Genomic DNA, 6,523 nt, shown 5'->3' on the forward strand with positions numbered 1-6,523 from the left:
CAAAAACTCTTAATGAAGACATGTTCCCCAATAAATGATAAAACATCAGCAGAATTATCATGTACTGGGCCAAGAGTCAGGCTGATACCAAAAGCAACATGCAACATAAAAAAGATACAATATAAAGGAAGACAATCTGCTGAGTATTAAAAATCATCTCAATATGAACTCTTTGCAACTAGCACAGAACTAATTAGCTATCAAATCCAAACCACACCAAGGTAAGCTTGGCTGATAGGAGCCAGGAATCAATAATGGGGGGAAATATAAGCTCCTCAGTGCAAAAGAACTGAATAGTGTTTTGGAGCATTTCCCTGGCTGGTACAAGCAGTATTCAAAACTCTTTTTGAAAAAAAAAAAAGTTTTTTTAGGGCTTCCCTGGTGGTGCAGTGGTTGGGAGTCTGCCTGCCGATGCGGGTGACACGGGTTCGTGCCCCGGTCCGGGAGGATCCCACATGCCGCGGGGTGGCTGGGCCCGTGAGCAGGAGAAAAATAAAGACAAATGGAATGCTACATTTTTTAAATCGGCAGACTGTCCCAGGAATGATAAAGGTATCAGTAAAGTAGCAAGGGGATAACTTTAAAACATTATTTGTTGTGGGCTCAAAAAAACATTCAAAATGGATTTATTTAAAGGTGTCACATTAGCTATGTCCAGGCATTTAGGCTTAAGGGAAGTAAAATTAAAAGAGGACACTTTTTTTCCCCAAGTTAAGAGAATCTCTTTAAAACCAAGCATATTGCTAAATGGCAACATTATACTTGGTAAACAATAATTGGCAACAAAATAAGTTTAAACGCTGTACTATTCTGCCCAAACCAGTCCCAGATACTGTTTAATAACCAAGATGCAAACTAATTTTGTTGTAACAAGCCTAGACCAATTCTATCAAACATGTCCTTGGTTAGATATCCAGTTTCATTTAACGTTTTGAAAGCTCATTTGACAGCCAGTCAAGTCCCTCATACAGACGGGTTCCTTGTGTAGCACAAGTGGCTTGAACATACCATGTTCTGTTACAAAGAGACCAAGGACCTAATTTATCTGTCATTTCACTAATGGCCATAGCATTCAGCAAATCCTGTTTGCCTGCAAAAAGCAGAAACATGGCATCTCGCAGCTCATCCTACTGAAGCATTTTCTGCAGCTCTTCTGCTCCTTCCTGAATTCTTTCACGATCATTGCTATCGACCACAAAAATAAGACCCTGGGTACTTTGGAAGTAATGCCTCCAGAGAGGCCTAATTTTATCTTGACCACCAACATCACATACTGTGAAACAAATGTTCTTATATTCTACTGTTTCCACATTAAAACCAATGATAGGAATGGTGGTGACTATCTCTCCTAACTTCAGTTTATACAGAATGATCGTCTTGCCAGCAGCATCCAATCCAGCCATCAAAATGCACATCTGCTTCTTGAAGAGACAGGAGAAGAGGGAGGAAATGGTGAAGCCCATGGTGGTAGTGGCACTTGTGAAGGGCAGGAGCAGAAGGGGTTTGGGGCGACCCCAGGCCTTCTTTCATGTTCCTGGCAAACTCAGGGAGGAAAGAGGAGCTGAGGGCCGCAGGGACGGCTCGCTAGCCAGTGTGCACGATGGAGCTCCCCTCTGGGACAGGAATTAGCAGGGTGATGGCCTGCTCGACGACTCTAAAATACTGTTATCATGTGATCTATCAGTCTCACTCCTTGGTATTTACCCCAATGAGTCGAAAACTCATGCCCACACAAAAACCTGCACACAGATATTTATAAACTTGGAAGCACCGAAATGTCCTTCAGTAGGTGAATGGATAAATAAACTGTGATACATCCAGACAATGGAATATTATTCAGTGCTAAAGAGAAAAGAGCTTATCAAGCCACAAAAAGACATGAAGGAAACTTCACTGCATGTTACTTTGTGAAAGAAGCCAATCTGAAAAGCCTACACACCGTATAATTCCAACTCTATGATATTCTGGAAAAGACAGAACTATGAAAGCAGTAAAAAGATCAGTGCTTGCCAGGGTTTGTTGGGTAGAGGGATGACTGGGTGGAGCACAGAGGCTTTTTAGGGCAGTGAAAGTATTCTACATAATAGAGTAATGGTGGGTACATGGCATTTTATATTTGCCTAAACGCATAGAATATACAACACAAACAGTGAACCCTAACGTAAACTGTGGGCTTTAGTTAATAATAACATATCAATATTGGTCCATCAATTGTAACAAATGTACCAGACTAATGCAAAATGCTAATCATTGGAGAAATTGGGGTTGGGAAGTGAGGGGAACTCTCTGTACTTTCTGCTCAATTTTTCTGTAAACCTAAAACGGCTTAACAGTTTTTAAAGTCTATTAACTAAAAAAAACAAGAACATCAACAACATGGAAGTAATGACATTAAATGATTGGCAAGTCATCTTAGATCCTGAATTCAGTTGAACTGCATGTACTCAGGGGCAGTCTATAAGCCGAAGGCAAAGCTAGACCCCCAAAGTGCTTCCTTGGTGAGTTTTCTGCTGTTTTAAGTTGCAGCCATGTCTGAACTCTGGTCTTGCCATTTCTCTACAACTTGCCCTGTTTGACAGCTTGAACAATCGCAGCTCTCTTCTGGCCCAGCACTTACTAACAGGGGTTGCATCCTTATGCTGTTGGTATCGTATGCTGAGAATATTACTAAACACATTTTTTATCTTTCCCTTTACAAAAATAGAGCTGCATAAAGTGACATAGCAATCATTTTCACAATTAGGGAACTCGAGTAGTCGAGAAGCTAATCAATTACACTGTACAGTGCTCAAAGGGCTCAGAAATTTGCAGGACCGGATACCTCTGGAAGTAGGAGTAAAGGCAGATCTGGAAAGAGAAAGGTAGTGAAAGTCAGCTAAAGGAACAGTTAGACTCCACCACCACCCCCACCACCTCCCCACCCCACCACCAACCATGCCCTCATCCATTTAGCTCAGCTAGGGAATAGCCCCTGCCTCACTCTGCAGAAAACTGTAGGTTTATTCTCTGGAGAGAACAAAACAAGTCCTAAGAAACACCACACTCAATTGAAGGCAGAGATTACATACTGGAAGTTGAAACATCCTGCTCTCTTCTCACACTTGGATTTCAGAATCCTAGAAACCATGCATGGCTTCTGGCAGGTTTCTATGGGGAATTTAACCAGTCTAAGAGGGGAAAAAAACCCTATTCAGTGAAGCCTCAGTTGACAAGTCTTTCACACTGGCCTGATTATCCAATCATCTTTTTAGTGCCCTACACCTTGAGCAGAGCATATGAAGACAACATCATTAATTACCAAGGAAACGTAAATCAAAACCATAATGAGGTAACATTACATACCACTAGAATGACTAAAATTAAAAGACTGTTTATACTAAGTGTTGGTAAAGATGCAGAGCAATTAGAACTCTCATACATTGCTGATGGGAATGTAGAAACGGCGCAACCACTTTGGGAAAACAGTTTGACAGTTTTTTTTCTATAAAGTTAAGAATATCCTTACCATAAACCCCAGCAATTCTACAACTTGGTATTTACCCAAGAGAAATGAAAACATTTGTCCATACAATACATTGTACACAAATATTCATAACTGCTTTATGCCTAATAGCTTCAACTGGAAACAAGCCAAATGTCCATCTCTAAATGAATGGATAAACAAATTGTGCTCTATTCATGTAATGGGATACTATTCAGCAATAAAAAAGGAAATAAACTACAGATTCATGCATCATTAATGAATCTCAGAAACATTACACATGAAGTCATTTGTATGGAATTCTAGAGCAAGCAAAACGAATCTATTGTGGCATAAAGCAGATCACTGTTTGACTAAGGTTGGAGTTGGGGGAATAATGACTATAAAGGGTACCGGGGGTGATGGAAATATTCTACATCTTGATTGTAGTGATGGTTACATGGGTATATACCCGTAAAGACATGTTAAAATTGGTACATTTATTGTATGTAAATTATACCAGTGGAATGAGAATATAAATTATATCTCATAAAGTTTACTTTTTAAAAAGCTTCAGGGCTTCCCTGGTGGCGCAGTGGTTGAGAGCCTGCCTGCCGATGCAGGGACCACGGGTTCGTGCCCTGGTCCGGGAAGATCCCACATGCCGCGGAGCGGCTGGGCCCGTGAGCCATGGCCGCTGAGCCTGTGCGTCGGGAGCCAGTGCTCCGCAACGGGAGAGGCCACAACAGTGAGAGGCCCGCGTACAGCAAAAAAAAAAAAAAAAGCTTCATTACATATTCAAGGATCATTGAACATTTGAGAAAAGCATTTAATATGGGAGAAAGAGGCCAAGAGAAATAACCAGAAAAAGTAAGCTGAAGAAAACAGACTGTGTATGGGCCAAAAAAAATTTTTTAATGAAAACTTACCATTAATATCCTGAGATATACTTTGCTTCAAATAAATGATACAACACCTACAAAATAAGAAAGATTGCTATAGTGAAAGAATATTCAGAGAACAAGAAAAGAGCTCTTACAAATTAAAAGTACAATAGCAAAAAAAGTTAACTGAATAGAAATGTTGGAAGATTATCTTTATTTTTTATATTGGAGTATATTTGATTTACAATGTTGTGTTAGTTTCAGGTGTACAGCAAAGCGATTTAGTTATACATATACGTATATCTATTCTTTTTCAGATTCTTTTCCCATATAGGTTATTACAGAATACTGAGTAGAGTTCCCTATGCTATACGTAGGCCCTTGTTGATTATCTATTTTATACATAGTACTGTGTATATGTTAATCCCAACCTCCTAATTTATCCCTCCCCCTAACTTTCCCCTTTGGTAACCATAAGTTTGTTTTCTAAGTCTGTGAGTCAGTTTCTATTTTGTAAATAAGTTCATCTGAATCATTTTTTTTTAGATTCCACATATAAGTGATATCATGTGGTATTTGTCTTTCTCTGTCTGACTTACTTCACTTAGTATGATAATCTCTAGGTCCAACCATGTTAATGCGAGTGGCATTGTTTCATTCTTTTTTATGACTAATATTCCATTGTATATATGTACCGCATCTTTCTTACCCATTCCTCTGTCGATGTACATTTAGGTTGCTTCCGTATCTTGGCTATTGTAAATAGTGCTACAATGAACATAGGGGTGCATGTATCTTTTCAAAGCATGGTTTTCTCTGGATATATGCCCAGGAGTGGGATTGCTGGGTCATATGGTAGCTCTATTTTTAGTTTTTTAAGGAACCTCCATACTGTTTTTCATAGTGGCTGCACCAATTTACATTCCCACCAACAGTGTAAGAGGGTTCCCTTTTGTCCACACCCTCTCCAGCATTTATTATTTGTAGACATTTTTATGATGGCCATCTGACTGGTGTGAGGTGATACCTCATTGTAATTTTGATTTGCATTTCTTTAATAATTAGCAATGTTGAGCATCTTTTCATGTGATTTTTGACCATCTGTATGTCTTCTTTGCAGAAATGTCTATTTAGATCTCCTGCCAATTTTTTGATTGGGTTGTTTGCTTTTTTGATATTGAGCTGCATGAGCTGTTTGTATATTTTGGAGATTAATCCCTTGTCAGTCGCATCATTCACAAATATTTTCTCCCATTCTGTGCATTGTCTTTTCATTTTGTTTATGGTTTCCTTTGCTGTACAAAAGCTTTTAAGTATAATTAGGTCCCATTTGTTTATTTTTGTTTTTATTTTCATTACTCTAGGAGGTGGATCCGAAAAGATACTGCAGCAATTTATGTCAAAGTGTGTTCTGCCTATGATTTCCTCTAAAATTTTATAGTATCCGGCCTTACATTTAGGTCTCTAATCCATTATGAGTTTATTTTTGTGTATGGTGTTAGGGAGTGTTCTAATTTCATTTTTTTAGATGTAGCTGTCTAGTTTTCACAGTACCACTTATTGAAGAGACTCTCTTTTCTCCATTGTGTATTCTTGCCTCCTTTGTCATAGGTTAATTGACCATAGGTGCGTTGATTTATTTCTGGGCTTTCTATCCTGTTCCATTGATCTGTATGTCTGTTTTTGTGCTGGTACCATACTCTTAATGACTGTAACCTTGTAGTACAGTCTGAAGTCAGGGAGCCTGATTCCGCCAGCTCTGTTTTTCTTTCTCAGGATTGCTTTGGCTATTTGGGGTCTTTTTCGTTTCCATACAAATTTTAAAGTTTTTTGTTCTAGTTCTGTGAAAAATGCCATTGGTAATTTGATAGAGATTACTTTGAATCTGTAGATTGCCGTGGGTCATATAGTCATTTTGACGATATTGATTCTTATGGAAGATTATTTTTTAAAAATCTTCCAGAGGGCTTTTCTGGTGGCACAGTGGTTGAGAGTCTGCCTGCCGATGCAGGGGACACGGGTTCGTGCCCCGGTCCGGGAAGATCCCACATGCCTCGGAGCAGCTGGGACCGTGAGCCATGGCTGCTGAGCCTGCGCGTCTGGAGCCTGAGCCTGCGCGTCTGGAGCCTGTGCTCCGCAACGGGAGAGGCCACAACAGTGAGAGGCCCGCGTACCGAAA

The 6,523-nt window shown here is 39.7% G+C and overlaps 1 pseudogene; it reads right to left on the minus strand.

The window, feature by feature from the left end:
* Positions 1–806: 806 nt before the first annotated feature.
* LOC112410954 (ADP-ribosylation factor 4 pseudogene) lies at positions 807–1,463 on the minus strand (annotated as a pseudogene).
* Between the last annotated feature and the right edge of the window lie 5,060 nt (positions 1,464–6,523).

The sequence above is a fragment of the Neophocaena asiaeorientalis genome, unplaced genomic scaffold (assembly GCF_003031525.2).
Source record: "Neophocaena asiaeorientalis asiaeorientalis breed wild unplaced genomic scaffold, Neophocaena_asiaeorientalis_V1.1 scaffold54, whole genome shotgun sequence".
NCBI lineage: Eukaryota > Metazoa > Chordata > Mammalia > Artiodactyla > Phocoenidae > Neophocaena > Neophocaena asiaeorientalis.